This window comes from Nyctereutes procyonoides, unplaced genomic scaffold (assembly GCF_905146905.1).
Source record: "Nyctereutes procyonoides isolate TBG_1078 unplaced genomic scaffold, NYPRO_anot_genome, whole genome shotgun sequence".
NCBI classification, from domain to species: domain Eukaryota; kingdom Metazoa; phylum Chordata; class Mammalia; order Carnivora; family Canidae; genus Nyctereutes; species Nyctereutes procyonoides.
In genome coordinates, this window is record NW_026575042.1 from 12,252,150 (window position 1) to 12,269,115 (window position 16,966).

The 16,966-nt window shown below is 40.6% G+C and overlaps 1 protein-coding gene across 2 annotated transcripts in view; it reads left to right on the top strand.

Moving 5' to 3' along the window:
- Positions 1-859: 859 nt before the first annotated feature.
- ACKR2 (atypical chemokine receptor 2) overlaps positions 860-16,966 on the top strand; it is a 41,616-nt gene continuing 25,509 nt past the window's right edge. For both annotated transcript variants that reach the window (XM_055321407.1, XM_055321409.1), the window contains exon 1: positions 860-1,037. The gene's annotated coding sequence lies outside the window, so the exon portion shown is untranslated. The remainder of the gene's footprint in view (positions 1,038-16,966) is intronic.

Consider the following 16,966-nt stretch of genomic DNA (forward strand, 5'->3'; position numbering starts at 1 on the left):
TACATTTATAAGCACTCTCTTCCAATGCCTAGCCCTTTGTCACTTTCTGATGTAAGAACAACCACGCAGTCTACAAAATGGGACCCCAATAAAGGAAAGCTGCATGGACACTAACAGGTTGCTATCCTGTCTTATCTATCTATACTTCCAACAAGATTGGCAACATATGGTCCCCAAATCCCTCCTCCCTTCCCTGCTCATCAGAGCTAGCATCTTAGCACACAATTGGATGAAGGAGCATGACTGAAAAAAACTGCTAGGCGTTCACCTGAGTTTTGCAATGTATTGGTTTTTCATTGTTTGCACTTCTTTTCTTCTGCCACTGGTAATGCGGGGAAGCACCCTAGAAGCCATGATCCAAGCGTTAGGCGCATCCAGTGGGTCTGAGGGCCTTTGCTTATTCTTTTGATAGCCTTGAGGCGACCCCTACCGGAAGGTAGATTCTACTACAGTCAGAAAAACTCCAAAAATGCATTCTTTCCTGGGAAAAAGATGGACTCAAAATTAAACTCAGACTAACATTCTTCCTTTATGGGACAACTTTTCCAACATATGTATAAGTTACAAACCACACATCCTTTACACTTACAAAGCTCTGGTGAGATAGAAGCAAAACTATGGCACTAAGCAAAACTATATAAAACTTTTCAACAAGTGGGCTTTATGTGGCCTGAGGCTCTATCAAGGATCAAGCTGAGCTCAAATACTGCAATTCTACAATCCACCAGATTTTGGGACTCAGCCCATGTCAGTATTCCAATAGTGTCACTCCAACCCTGAGGACTTTCTTACTTGTGTATTGCTTCTTTATTGTCAAGTACTCACATCCTGGATTCCTTTGCAGCTCAAGCCACCCTGGACTCCATATAGTACATGTGTTCTGACAGGATATGAAAAGGATTTTCAAGAAAGAACCCAGATGGAAGGAGTCCTATGACATTCTCTTGACCATCCCCATGACTCTGTGGTGCTCTAGACAATCCTTGAGGATACGAGATTGACAAGCCACAGCTATATCAAAATCAAGAGCAAACAAGGTAAATCTGGTTATAATTGATAGAGACTACCAAAGCCCAAATGGCAGCTTTATCCTAGAAAGGAAAGAGGGTTAGTGTGTAGCATTGATGGACTAAGTAAAGACCACAAAGAAGTTTTGTAGGACATATGAAGATTCCAAATAAATAACCTCAAGTGTAGTGTATGAAATGGAAGACTGCTGGGCTAATATTAGAATTCTTAAGTCCTGGGATGCCTGGGTGGCTCAGCAGTTGAGCATCTGCCTTTGGCTCAAGGCGTGATCCTGGGTCCAGGGATCGAGTCTTGCATCTGGCTCCCTGCTTCTCCCTCTGTCTGTGTCTCTGACTCTCTCTCTGTGTCTCTCATAAATCAATCAATCAATCTAAAAAAATTAAAAAAAGAATTCCTAAGTCCTCACCTTGCCTACCACTATAGTGTACTGCTGCATATCAGGAAGGTCCTTCTTTCCTGCCCCTTTCCACCATAGCTCTCTCCATCAAATGTCTTTTGCAGTGGTGACTAATGGTCTCCCAGTAGTTGGTACACAAGAGACTTTGGGATTGTTTGTAAAGTTCTTGGCTGCATCTTTCGGACGCAATGTGCTAGATACTAAAAATTCCCCCACCTAAAAACTACCTAAGACATGGATCCTCTCTGACATAATGTGTGTGTGTGTGTGTGTGTGTGTGTGTGTTGGTGAGCTGCTTTGGTATATGAAAAATGCCTCATCTTTAGGAACATTTGGTTTTATATATATTCTTTTCTAGCTGTAATCCTTGGAACTGGGATTTTTTGAAGATGAGAAGCCCAATATAAAACCTATGGGGATTCTAGAACAAGGCTTAATGCAAGTAGGGATGCCATTGGGGCTCTACAAACTAAGGAGTTGTCTCTTGCCTCTGTAAAGGAAGAATAAAATAGCTCAGGAATTTTAACTGTGATTCAAAGCAGATAGAAAAAGATACACAGGGATCCCTGGGTGGCGCAGCGGTTTGGCGCCTGCCTTTGGCCCAGGGTGCGATCCTGGAGACCCAGGATCGAATCCCACGTCGGGCTCCCGGTGCATGGAGCCTGCTTCTCCCTCTGCCTGTGTCTCTGCCTCTCTCTCTCTCTCTGTGACTATCATGAATAAATAAATAAAATCTTTAAAAAAAAAAGAAAAAGATACACAAAATTAACAAAGTATTCCAGTTTCTTCACTTTATAAGAGAGGAATAGTGCATCAGTTGGTTCAGGTAGATCCTGGACATTGGAGGACAATTATTAAAAGTTATCAATTCTAAATTAATTATCCTGATTGCAAGATGAACTCTTATGTATTTGCTATGTTACTTAGGGTTTGCTTGATACGTTACACTAAACAAGCCTCACTCCCAACTCTTAATTTTTGAAAGGCCAAACACATGAACACCTGAGGAGCAGAGGAACAAAACCAAGACTATGTGAAATTATTTATAGCCTAAAAGGACATATTTATAATCTATTAAATATATACTGTGGATGTACATCTATCAAAGGGAGTATGCAAAAAGGAAAGCAGCTCCCTGGGATCCCTGGGTGGCGCAGCGGTTTGGCGCCTGCCTTTGGCCCAGGGCGCGATCCTGGAGACCCGGGATCGAATCCCACATCGGGCTCCCGGTGCATGGAGCCTGCTTCTCCATCTGCCTATGTCTCTGCCTCTCTCTCTTTCTCTCTCTGTGACTATCATAAATAAATAAAAATTTAAAAAAAAGGAAAGCAGCTCCCATCATCTCCAGAATCTTATGTCATTTATTCTGAAAGATAAATTATGAATTAGCATAAATCTTTAACACTGACTCCATGCCCAGGAAGTATGACCCCCCTATATACCTTAAATGTTTTACTGGATGTAAACTATGACCTCTTTCAAAATGTGCATTATCAGAACCCCCTTTGAAATAGCCTTCTGAAGTTTGCTAATATAGGTCTATCAAGCATAGGCCTAAATGTAAAATCAGAAATTATAAGATTTCTAGAAGAAAACATAAGAGAAAATCTTTGCGACTTTAAGGTAAGCAAAGATTTCTTAGATAAGACACAAAAAGCACAATCTATAAAAGAAAAAAATTCATCAGACTTCACAAAAATTAAGAACTCTGGTCTCAAAAGATACTGTTAAGATAATGAAAACTAGGAGAAAATATTTACAAATCATATACCTGATAAAGGACTTATATCCATGATCTATAAAGAGCCCTGAAGGGGCACCTGAGTGGCTCAGTTGGTTAAGCATCTGACTCTTTATCTCAGCTCACATCTAGATCTCAAGGTCATGAGTTCAAGCGCTGTGTTGGGCTCCACCAAGTGTGGAGCCTACTTCATTTTTTTTTTTCAAAGAGCCCTGTGTACCCAAGAATAAGAAGACAAACAGCTCAATTTTTTTTAAATGAAAAAGGTTTGAAAAGACACTTTACCAAAGATATATGGATGGCAAGTAAACATATGCAAATATGTTTAATATCATTAGTTTTTAAGAAAATGCAAATTAAAACCACAATTAAATACTACTTCACATTTATTGGAATGACTAAAAGTAAAGACTGACGGTACCAAGTACTTAGAAGGGTATAGAGCAATTGGAACTCTCATGTATTGCTGGTGGAAATTCAAAATGGTACAGCCACTTTTGGAAAACAGATTTCCTGGTTTCTTACACAGTTAAACATATACTTAACCATACAACCCAGCCATTCCATACCTAGTATTTACCAAGTGAAATGAAATCTATATTCATACAAAAACCTGCACAATATTGTTCATAGAAGCTTTATTTGTAATCATAAGAAAAACTGAAACAAACCTAATGTCCCTCAGCTGTGGAGTGGATAAACATCCATAAGTGCATCCATATGTGTTGTTAGAGAGAATGTAATTTAGTACAATCACTTTGAAAAACTGTTTGGCAGTGTTTCCCAAGGTCAAATATATACCCCAGCAATTGCACTGCTGGAAATCCAATAGAAATACATAATATGTTTGCCAAAAGGCTTATTACAGGATGTTCATAGCAGTAGTACTTGTAATAACCCAGTGATAAAGACTCTGACTCCATTTTTTGTTTGACCACTGACAGCCTTCAAGTCCCATAACTCCCTTTTTCCTTCCTGCTCCAAGGGACATGCTGCTAAGAAAACCCAGGTTTCCTTGGCATGGGTGGTAATCCACACAAACTCCAGCCTGTAGAAGAGAGTCTTCATCCTTGACCTGCCTCCGCTCAAACCACTATAAAAATCAGAGCCACTTGCCCCTTCTACTCAAGCCAAACAGACTGGCTTGAGTGTTGGCTGTGCTGTCCCCTGAAAGCCTCCCTATGTGAGTTATAAATTTCTCAGAGCCTCTGGGTGAGGGTATTGTGTTACCAGTCTCCAACTCTGAACCAATTTTGGGTGGGTGAATACCACCCTCCACAGTGCAACCACAAAGCAAAACCCAAAGTAGAAACTATTCAAATGCCCAGTCACCAGATACACATACAAAGAAATTATTGCATAATTACCCAATGGAACTTATAGGACAATGAGAATAAATTAACTACTTCTTGTAATCTTATAATGTTTAACAAAAGAAATCAATACAAAAGAATATATGAAAAAAAAGAATATATGATTGTATTACTGTAATTATAATTTTTAAATTTGAATGCAGTTGACACAATGTTACATTATTGTCAGGTGTATAACATGTATCGAGAGTTCAGCTTCTCTATACATTATGCTATGCTCACCATGAATATAGCTACTTTCTGTCACCATACAATGCTATCATAGTATCATTGACTATATTCCCTATGCTGTACCTCTTGCTTCTGTGACTTATTCCATAAATGGAAGGCTGTATGTACTCCCCCTCTTCACCCATTTTGCCCATCCTCCACTCCCCTACTCTTGGGCAACCGTCAGTTCTCTGTATTTATAGGTCTGTCTGATTCTGCTCTTTGTTTATTTATTCATTTTTTTCATTTTCTAGATTCTACATATGGGTGAAATCACATGATATTTGTCTTTCTCAGTCTGACTTATTTCACTTAACATAATATCCTCTAGGTCCATCCATGTTGTCACAAATGATAAGATCTCATCCTTCTTTATGGCTACATAATATTCGATTGTGTGTTTGTGTGTGTATAGTTTTTCAGGTTAGTGTTTTCATTTTCTTTGAGTAAATACCTAGTAGTGGAATAACTGGATCATGTGGTATTTCCATTTTAATTTTTAAAAAATATTTTTAAAATATTTATTTATTTGAGAGAGAGAACATGAGGTGGGAGGGGTAGAGGGAAAGAAAGAAGAAGCAGATGCCTTGCTGAGCAGGGAGCCACTGCGGAGCTCAATCCCAGGACCCTGAGAACATGATCTAAGCCAAAGGTAGACACTTAACTGACTAAGCCACCCAAGTGCCCCTCTATTTTAATTTTTTGAGTTTTCCATAGTGACTGCATAAATTTAACATTCTCACCAACAGTGCATGAGGGTTCCTTTTTCTCCATATCCTTGTAACACTTGTTATTTCTTGTCTTTTTTATTTTAGCCATTCTGTCTGGTGTGAGATGATATCTCATGTGGTTTTGACTTGCATTTCCCTGATGATGAGTGATGTTGAGCATCTTTTCATGTGTCTATTAGCCATTTGTATGTCTTTTTTGGAAAAATATCTATTCAGTAGGTTGCCTTTTTGCTTTGTTGATAGTTTCCTTTGCTGTGCAAAAGCTTTTGTTTTGCTGTAGTTCCAACAGTTTATTTTTGCTTTTGTTTCCCTTGCCTCAGAAGACATATGTAGAAAAATGTTGCTACAGCCAATGTTAGAGAAATTACTGCCTGTTTTCTCTTCTAGGATTTTTATGGTTTCAGATCTCACTTTTAGGTCTTTAATTCATTTTGAGTTTATTTTGTGAATAGTGTTAGAAAGTGGTCTGGCTTCATTCTTTTGCAAGGAGCTATCCACTTTTCCCAGAACCATTTATTTAAGAGACTGTCTTTCCCCCCATTGTATATTCTTGCCCCCTTTGTCATACTTCAGTTGATCATGTAATTGTGGGTTTATTTCTGGACTCTCTATTCTGTTCTGTTGAGCTATGTGTCTTTTTTGTGTCAGTACCATACTGTTTTGATGACTACAGCTTTGCAGTATGTCTTGAAAGCTGGAATTGTGATACCTCCAGCTTTGTTCTACTTTCTCAACATTTCTTAGACTATTTGGGGTCTTTGTGGTTCTGTACAAATTTTAGGTTATTTGTTCTAGTTCTATGAAAGATGCTATTGGTATTTTGATAGGGATCACATTGAATCTGTAGATTGTTTTGTACAGTATGGACTTTTTAACAAATATTAATTCTTCTAATTATGAGCATGGAATATCTTTCTATTTGTGTCATCTTCAATCTCTAAGAATATATTCTTTGTGACTACATTTAAATAAAGTGTAAGAGCAGGCAAAGTTAACCTATGTCAAAAGTCAGGATAGCCACCGCCGTTCTTAGCGTAGTAGGCTATTGGAGAGAAGTGTAAAGTGAGTGCTTTTCTAAATGTCAGACTCAACTTGGAGAAAAAAAAAGGCAGGGCTGGGTGAGGGAACGTTCACAGCTCTGAGTGGAGTTCTCACTCTGCCCTTTAGGCTGAAGAGTTAAGAGTGTGAGCTAGCCCCACCCAGTGGACAAATGTGGATATGCATGTCAGTGCTTAAAAGAGGCGGATGACAGGCCTCTCCTGGGCGCCTCATTGGGTCAGCCAATTTCCGGAGTAGGGTAAAGAATCTGGGCTCAGAAATGGGTTAGAGTATGTCAAAAGAATCTGAAGTCAGCCTTTCTGTTCTGTTACAGAAATCTGGGGGACAAGTGACTTCTCTGACAGGAGAGGTAGGAAGCCCAGGGAAAGGTAAACATTATCCCAGCTGAGGGCTCTTCTGTCTTCAGGCTTTGCCCCACTAGGCAGTCTGGGCTGGGTTTGGACATCAGCTTTACTCAGGGTCAAGATGCTAATCCAGCAAAGCAGGTAGTGATCCCCATCCTAGAAATGAGGGAGCTGAGGCCCAGGTAATTTGGCTTGTAAATGGCAGAATTAAGGTTTGAACTCAGGTCTCTTTGGCTCCAAACCCAGCCCTAAGTCATGATTCTCTATGTAGTGACTTAACCTCTTTTGCGCCATGGCTCCCTCTGGCAGTCTGGTGAAGCCTATGGGCCCATCTCAGAATAATGTTTTAAAAATCATAAAATGAAAAAAGAAAAAAAAATAAAAATAAAAATCATAAAATGAAATATGTAAGTGGATGGTGGAAAAGGGGGAAAAAAAAGAAAAAAATACGTAAAATTAGCAATCCTATTGAAATTGCCAGGAGCTGGGATGCCTGGGTGGTGCAGTGGTCGAGCATCTGCCTTTGACTGGGGTCATGATCCCAGAGTCCTGGGATGGAGTACCACAACCGGCTCCCCACAGGGAGCCTGCTTCTCCCTCTGCCTGTGTCTCTGCCTTTTACTGTCTCTCATGAATAAATAAATAAAATCTTTAAAAAAGGAAATTTCCAGTAGCTGCTGATCCTATCAAAATACAGATACCACAGGCAGCCCAGGTGGCTCAGTGGTTTAGTGCCGACTTCAGCCCAGGGAGTGATCCTGGAGACCCAGGATCCAGTCCCACATCGGGCTTCCTGCATGGAGCCTGCTTACCTCTCTGCCTCTGTCTCTGTCTCTGTCTGTCTGTCTGTCTCTCTCTCTCTCTGTGTGTGTGTGTGTCTCCCATGAATAAATAAAAAATCTTTTTTTTAAATTTTTATTTATTTATGATAGGCACACAGTGAGAGAGAGAGAGGCAGAGACACAGGCAGAGGGAGAAGCAGGCTCCATGCACCGGGAGCCCGACGTGGGATTCGATCCCGGGTCTCCAGGATCGCGCCCTGGGCCAAAGGCAGGCGCCAAACCACTGCGCCACCCAGGGATCCCAGTAAAAAATCTTTAATAAAATAAAATAAAATTTAAAAATAATAAAATAAAGAGTATCGTGGTATCTGGGTTTTTTTTTTAAAGATTTTATTTATTTATTCATGAGAGACACACACACACACAGAGAGGCAGAGACACAGGCAGAGAGAGAAGCAGGCTCCACACAGGGAGCCCGACATAGGACTCGATCCCCCAACTCCCAAGATCACGTCCTGAGCCAAAGGCAGACGCTCAACCAGAAGCAAAGATCACAGGGCCCAACAGACACTTACTGATGGCCTGCAGTGCTTCAAACAGGTCTCTGGATGCAGAGACACACAGGAATAAGATGCAGTCTTCTTTTTAAGGAGCCCCAGCCTGGTAGAGGCAGCATCCCCAAGAAGTTTATGATTGACTTCCAAATGAAATAAACAGGCGAGAATTGAATGCTTTGGGGACAAAGGAAGAGCAATCCTATGGGCTGGGCAGTCCAGGAAGTTCTATAAGAGGCAACAGTAAGGCTGGCAGAGGGTAGTACAATGCAGTAGTCAGGCGCACAGGCTCTGTTGTCAGATGGCCTAGGCTCGAAATTTGATTCTGTTACTTCCTAGCTATAGGCAAGTCTATGTGATCTCTCCATACCTCAATGTTCTCATCTGTGAAATGGGGTAAGCCTAATATTTCATAGGGTGGTGTGAAGATTAAGGAGTTTAAGTGCTATTAGCCACGATAATAGTACTGATTATCATTAGATAGATGGACAGACAGAAGGATGAAAGCTTTCTGGGGTTAAGGACAGCTTGAGCTATATAGAAACTAGATTGTTTTCTTGTGAAAAGAGTAGGTCGAGGAGGGCCACTGGCTGAATGATTTAAGGTAGGACATAAAAGACGTGTTTTATTTTCATAACTGTGTTTTTTGTTTTATTTTGCACTGGGGAATGGCGTCAAAGCTTTGATTTTACCAATAGTGCTCCATAAGATAGCACTAGTGTGAGTATTTAAGTGTCAAAAAAAATGATGGGTTGGTTTAGAGAGAATATTCATACAATAATACATAGTACGGGTGGTACAGGGATATAACAAAAAATGTGAAAGTGGTAGCAAAAAATATGGAAGTGCTTAGTTTGAATCATTGGATTAGGAAATAGAAACCACTCTCAATTTGAGAGGCTCTCCTGACTCAACACAGCAATCCCTGTAGCACTGAATGGGACTTGGGGCTGACGGTAAATACACAGTATTTAGGAAAAGCTCAGTAATACTGCCCACACCCTTTTATTTCTGGATACACTTGAGGGCAATATTTCATATTGTAGGTTACCACCCAGAAACAGGTTGTGAAATCAGCTATTGGGTCATGTCCAGCATTTAGAAAATAAGAAACAACAGAATAGAAAATGTCAAAGCACATTGTTGGATAGTTAAGGTAATTATTATTTTGTGAAGTTTATGCAGCAGACTGCCAGGTAAAGTGCATTTCCTCCAGTGGGTTACATGCAAAAGCATCTACTCAATAGAATAGGCTTAGATTGTAGACCAAGTTCTGCTCCTGCCCTGCTGTCTAGCAGGGTGATACCCGACCCTCTCACCCTTTCAGAGACTTGGAGGCAAATTAATTTTGCTAGGTGGCTACCTGAGATGTGAAAGGGCTATTTATGTTTGGGGTTCTATTTTAGCCAAAGTTCTTGAGCCTATCTGTATGTCCCGGGCCCTCTACTTTGGAGGGATTGAGTTCTCCAGGAGGGAGGACTGGAATCAAGCCAAATAGGCCCCTAGGGTTTTTAATGTCACCTTCCTGATCTCAGCCAGATGTTCCTCTTTCTAGATTTCAGCTCACACCCAGGTCTTCTGCTTCCAAACATCCCATCACATTTCCAGTTACAGCATTTCCTTATCTCCCATGATTTCCTCATTTTGTGGTCACACTTCCCACTCTGATGTGCAATATCTGGGTGGGGTGTGTGTCCATCCTGAAACAGCCTTTGCTGTTGTTCTGCCCCACTTCTTCTAGAATCTGCTGTCCTATGGAACCAGAAGAGGCAGAGGGTCCCCTATAGATCTCCAGAGGTTCAACCCCCTGTATTTGGTTTAGCAGTTTTCTCCCATTGACGCTCCCTAAGGGTAGCCAGGTGGTGATTCGAGGGGACAATCCTTAGATAGAGTATGTGGATAACCATGTTAGCAGCCTCCGAGACAAAGATTTGAATGTGAATTTTAGTTTGATCTCCATGAAATTGCCATTTTTATATTGCCATTAACAATGCCATGTGGTGCAAGTAGTGGTTTATTTAGGAGACTGGGGAAGTGAGGTGGGGGAGGGAAGGTTGCTAATAAAGAGGGTGTTTTGCCTGTTACCCTTCGGGTAGCTGGAGCTTAATCCCATTGGAGAAACTCGGGGTAGTATATAGCATACACCTCAGAGTTATTCCACCTCAGGGGCAAGGGAAGTGGGATAATTCTGTACCAACTCAGCCCAGTCATTTGTTGAGGAGGCTTGAGGGAATAGGGAGCCACACTGCTGGGCAGGAGCAAAACAGGCTTTGCTAGCCAGAGGAAATCCTCAGGTAAAAAAGGATGGGTATTGCCAGTGGGAACTCAGCAGCATATACTGAGCAGGTGAGGCCAGAGTATAGGAGGACTGCCACCAGAAACCATGCCCGTGGACTCTCAAAGTGCCACTAGCTCTTGGCCACATACTTAAGTACACAAGAAAACACAGTTATCTTTTTCTATAACAACTTATTTTCTGTTTTGAGACCCTAGTCCACAAGATATTGAAAAAGAAGTCACTGTGAAGGTCACCTATTTTCCAGAATTGTATCAGTTCTATGAAATTCGGTCAGTGCCAAGGTTCAAGCAAGCCTTTGTGCCACCTGGTCTTTGGTGGCATCTGTCCATGTGAACTTTCACTTAGATGTCATTTCCTACCTTCCTGTTGCTTACCAGTTCACTCTCAGTATGATCTACTGGCACCATCAACCCCAGCAAGGCACTGAATATGTCATATGATTGCTTCTGTATCAGTCCAGGGCATGGGCCTGTGGCTATATTCATCTTGGACTCACCATTACCATGTTCCTCTGCCTCTGGATCACGTTAAACCCAGGACTCTGGCTGGGAGACAGAGTATAGGATCTCTCTAATGTCTAGACTGACTTGCTTCTCTCAGACCTTTCATCTTTTCTCTCCAGCCTGGGAAATAATGTTTTAGATTGATATAGGATAGAAAGGGAGGCTTAATGTCCTCAAACTCCTATACTTAAAGGACTAGGAAAAATTGGAAGACCTTTTCTGAGGTCTGGCTCTTTGAGTGCAGGAAAATTCGATATGGGGATATATCAATTAACACTTCAGAAATTTCCCACCCTCATGACCAATGCAGTGTGATCACTGCCTCTTCCATACCTGCTCTCTGTACTACTTATTTCCTTTTATGTTCATTATAGCTGTATAACCAAGTAGAGAACATTGTTTTATGTTATTATTTCTAAAAGATTTTATTTATTTATTTATTTATTTATTTGTTTGTTTATGAGAGAGCACAAATGGGGGGAGAGGCAGAGAGTGAGGGAGAAGCAGATTCCCTGCTGAGCAAGGAACCCAACGTGGGTCTTGAACCCAGGACTCCAAGATCACAACCTGAGGTGAGGGCAGATGCTTAGCTGACTGAGCCCAGGTGCCCTGCAAAGTTGCCATTTTAAACAAGGCAGGGGTTCCTCACCTGAGGGTCCATGGTCTAATTCAAGAAATCCTAAATTTGGTTAGGAAGAAAATTTACATTTTATTTTCATTAACCTCTAACAAAATTGACATCTCCTTCAATTATAAATGTAGGCATAGTAGTATTAGCAGGACTTCATCACAGGTATCTTGAAACACTGTTTATACTCATCACTGTCAGAGTTCTAAGATCTGCCCCTACTTCTTTTGAAATGTGTTAATATTGAAATGCATATGTTCCTATATCATAAATGTGTTTTTAAAGTATTTCAATAATTGTGTTTCAGAACAATTTTTAACTTTTTAAGGTAAATTTATCTTAATTATAGACATGAATTTTTTAATGACTTTATTTATTAAAAAAAGATTTTATTTATTCATGAGAAACAAATATAGACAGAGGGAGAAGCAGGCTCCCCACAGGGAGCCCAATGTGGGACTCGATCCCTGCACCCGGGATCACACCCTGAGCCAAAGGCATACACTCAAACACTGAGCCACCCAGGCATCCCTATAGACATGAATTTTAAGAAAAAATTCAGACAGATCCTGTCTGAATTTACCCAGTTTCTCCCCATGTAACATCTTGCAAGCTATACTACAATATCACAACCAGGAAATTGAAATTGATACAGTCCCTACTTTATTCGGATCTCACCAGTTGTGTGTGTGTGTGTGTGTGTGTGTGTAGATTTGTGTGACCATGAGAACAGTTCTATCACCATAAAGATCCCTTGTGCTATTCTTTCATAGTCAGACACTTGCCATCCTCTCCCTTCCCTAGTGTCTGGCATTCACTAATCTGTCTCCATCTCTATAACTTTGTCATTTCAAAAATGTTATATAATGGAATTTGTACCTTTTGTGATATATAAAGTATATAACCTTATATACCTTTTGAGGTATATAAAGTATATAACCTTTTGAAATTGGCTTGTTCCCATTCTGTATAATTCTCTTGAGATCGATTCAAATTGTCATGTAGATAAGAATTTGTTCCTTTTTGTACCTGAGTAGTGTTCCGTGGTAGGCATGTACCTAATTTATTTAATCATTTTCCCACTGAGGACATTTGGATTGTTTCCAATTCTGAGGTATAATTGGTTTTTAACATACTTAGTTTTATGTTTTAAAACATGTTATTCTGAGAGAAAGTCCAAGGCTTTGCTACGCTACCCAAAGGGTCCATTGGCACAAAAATGTAGTTCTAAAGGAGAAGAGGACTATGTATCTCCACATTATCCTTCTCTCCATAGGGACTGGGTGGGAATGGGGACGAAGAGGGGGAGGTATTTCAATGATCTATGCCACTGGGTGAAACCTGAGACAGATGGTCTCTGTCATGGCAGTGAGTCACTGAGCTGATCTTCACTGAAATGAGGGGAGTACATCTGTGGGAAGGAGAGTCAGTGAATGAGAAGGGGCCACAAGAAAGAGAGGGGCTTAGGCACAGGACAACTTGAAACCCAACCAAGGCCCCAAACCAAAGGAATATCTGTCACACTCAGAAAAGAGTCATGAATGATTCTGAGGAGACAGAGGGAGAGAGTCATAGGACTGAGGCTCATACCGGATCTGCAGGGGAAGGGAGCAGCTGGGGGAAGTGAGCTATGAGTGGGCTGGAGAGGTCAAGGATGCAAAGACTCAGAGCTAGAAGTGACTGTGACAGCACAAGCTGCTGGGCATTTTAACAGGTGCAGCCTCCTGCTAGGTACAAGCCCATTTCATTCCTTTTCAAAGAACCATGTGACCTCAGCTGGCAATAAGCTACACTTGACTTCATCTGTGAGAATGTTACTTTGGTTGGAGGAGTCAGGGCACACACTGTGATGACCACTGAGCCTCCTATCCCCCAAAGAATAGCCCCCTAACTGGGGCATTTGGGGTAGAATTTGTGCTATTCCCTGCTTTTTTTTGCCAGCCCTGTGTGACCTGAACAGGAGCCTGGTAGCCAAGTGCCAAGGAATGCCAGTAGCTAAGAAGCCATTCAGGAAGAAGATGCTACAGAAAGATCAGGGGTGCACCAGAGTCTCCAGAGTCTGCAGGAGGAGACCATAAGTGGGTCAAAGGTAAACCAGCCACCATTGTGCAACCACTAAAGAATGAATGGGCCTTGGCATTGAGCATCAGTGGCTGCTCACCTCACAAGAAGGGCAACAACCAGACAGTATGTACCCCTTAATGGATGAACACCAAAAGGATGAAGTATCAAAGCCCAATCTGACCAGACCTCCAACTTCCAATTTACAGAAAAACACGAGGGCAGAGAAACGTGTTCAACACCACCACAATGATGCAATCAGCACAATCCAGACCATGGGGAACCTGACATACAGGACAAACAACCAGTTTCTTCAGTAAATAAGTTTCAAGGAAAAGCAAAAAGATAGAAGTGGAGAAGGAACCTATAAGTTTAAAAAGACAACATATACATCAGCCATTTACAGTGTATGGACCTTACTTGGATACTGGACCAAACTGAAAAGGGAAAAAATTATGAGATTAGTGAAAAGATACTCGATGATATTAAAGAATTAGTGTTAACTTTTGACAGTAATCGGAATTCCTTATCTTTTAAAGTCACATATCAAATGTTTACAGATTGCAAGGCATGATGGCTGATGTTTGCTTCAAAATAGTACAGGAAGGGATAAGTGGCTGGGATTGTATGTGAAAAAAATTGGCTACTGGTTGATAGTTGAAGCTGGATGATGGTTGCATGGGAGCTCATTATACTGTTTTAGGGGGACTATTTGAAAAATACCACAATAAACAACTTAGCAAAACTACAAAACTTACCTAGTGAGGAAGGGAGAACACCTAGTTTGAGAAGGAAGATGTGGTCAACCAACTCCCTGAGGGTCAGGCTGAGAGTAGAGGAGTTAGGCTGCCTGGACCTGGGACAGTCACTTGAGGAGGGCCTCCTGGATGGACAGATGGGATGAAAAGGTGAAGGAATAGTCAGGCAATCCTTTCTTTCAGTTCTCAACTGTTGATTAGCAATCAGCTTTCCAAGACCTTTGAAAAGGAATGAAATGGATGTGTGCCTAGCAGTTTAGAAGAAAGTAGTACCAGAACTTGGGAAGATGGCAGAGTAGCAAGGAGACTCTGAACTTGCCTTGTCCTTCAAATATAGCTGGATCAACATTCAACTATTTTTGAACAACTAGGAGGATGATCGAGGATTAAGGAAACAATCTGCATAGTTGGAGGGAGAGAACATGGCAGAAGCGAGGCTTTTCTTGACAAACAAATCAAAACACACCTACTTAAAGGTCCAAACACTCCCCACTACAAGCAAGGGGGAACTCTGTAGAGGAAGGTCCAGTGGGAAAGAGCAGCCAAAACGCAAGAGCAGAGTGTATACAGCATACACCAGAAACACTTTTTGAAGTTTTTTTTTTTTGTTGTTATTACTACGGCTTTTGCTTTGCTTTGCTTTGCTTTGTCTTTCCTCCTTTCTTTTCTGGACATAATGACTAGACAGAGAAATTCACCCCAAAAGAAAGAACAGGAGGTAATACCCACCTCCAGGGATATAATCAATATGGATATAAGTAAAATGTCTGAACAAGAATTTAAAGCAATGATTATTAAGATACTTGTAGGGCTTGAAAAAAGCATAGAAGACACCACAGAATCCCTTACTGCAGAAATAAAAGAACTAAAATCTAATCAGGACAAAATTAAAAATGCTATTTCTGAGATGCAGTCACAAATAGAGGCTTTAACAGCAAGGACACATGAGGTAGAAGAGAGAGTCAGTGATATAGAAGATAAAATGATGGAGAATAAGGAAGCTAAGAAAAAGAAAGACAGCTACTGTTCATGAAGGGAGACTTTGAGAACTCAGCGATTCTGTAAAATGAAATAATATCCAGACAATAGGGGTCCCAAGAGATGAAGAGCAGAGAGAGGGACAGAAGGTCTATTTGAACAGATTATAACTAAAAACTTCCCTAATCTGGGGAAGGAAACAGGCATTCAAGTCCAGGAGGTTGAAACCCCTACCCCATCAATAAAAAATAGGTCAAGGCTTTGACATATAATAGTGAGACTTGCAAATTCCAAAGATAAAGAGAAAATCCTGAAAGCAGATCAAGACAAGAGGTCCTTAACCTACAAGAGTAGAAACATAAGGCTGACTGCAGACCTATCCACAGAGACCTGACAGGCCAGATAGGACTGACATGACATACTCAATGTGCTAAATGGGAAAAATATGCAGCCAAGGATACTTTATCCAGCAAGGCTGTCATTCAGAATAGAATGAAAGATAAATAATTTCCAGGACAAACAAAAAGTAAAGGAATTTGTGAACTCTAAATCAGTCCTACAAGAAATATTGAAGGGGATCCTTTGGGCAAAGAGAGAGCACAAAAGTAACAAAGACAAGAAAATAACAGACAATCTACAGGAACAGCGACTTTACAAATAATACAAAGGCACTAATTTCATATCTTTCAATAATTATTCTGAATGTAAACAGACTAAATGCTCCAGTCAAAAGACACAGGGTGTCAGAATGGATTAAAAAAAATGACCCAAGATCTATTGATATGCTGCTTACAAGAGACTCATTTTATACTAAAAAACACCTCCAGATTGAACGTGAGGGGTGGACAACAATTTATCATGCCAATGGGCATCAAAAGAAAGCTAGAGTAGCCATCCTTATATTAGACAAACTAGATTTTAAACCAAAGACTAAAAAAAATAATAATAATAAATAAACCAAAGACTATAAGAAGAAATGAAGAAGGACACTATATTATAATAAACAATTCTATCCAACAAGAAGCTCTAATAATTGTAAATATTTATTCCCCTAACTTGGGAACAGCCAATTATATAATCCAATTTATAACAAAATTAAAGAAACATATCGAGGGGTGTGTTCAGCTTAGATCATGATCCTGGGGTCCTTGGGGGTTCCTGCATGAGTTTCCCTGCTCAGCAGAGTCTACTTCTTCCTCTCCCTTTTATCTTCCTCCTCCCAACCCCTGCTCATGTACTCTCTCTTGCTCTTTCTCTCTCAAATAAATAAATCTTTTTTAAAAATAAAAAACACACATTGATAATAATACAATAATAGCAGGGGACTTTAACACTCCACTCACACCAATGGACAGATCATGTAAGCCAAAATCAATAAAAAACGAGGACTTTGAATGACACACTAGATTGGATGGACTTAACAGATACATTCAGAGCATTTCATCTTAAAGCTGCAGAATACACATTCTTCTTGAATGCACATGGAAAATTCTCCAGAAGAGACCACATACTAGGTCAA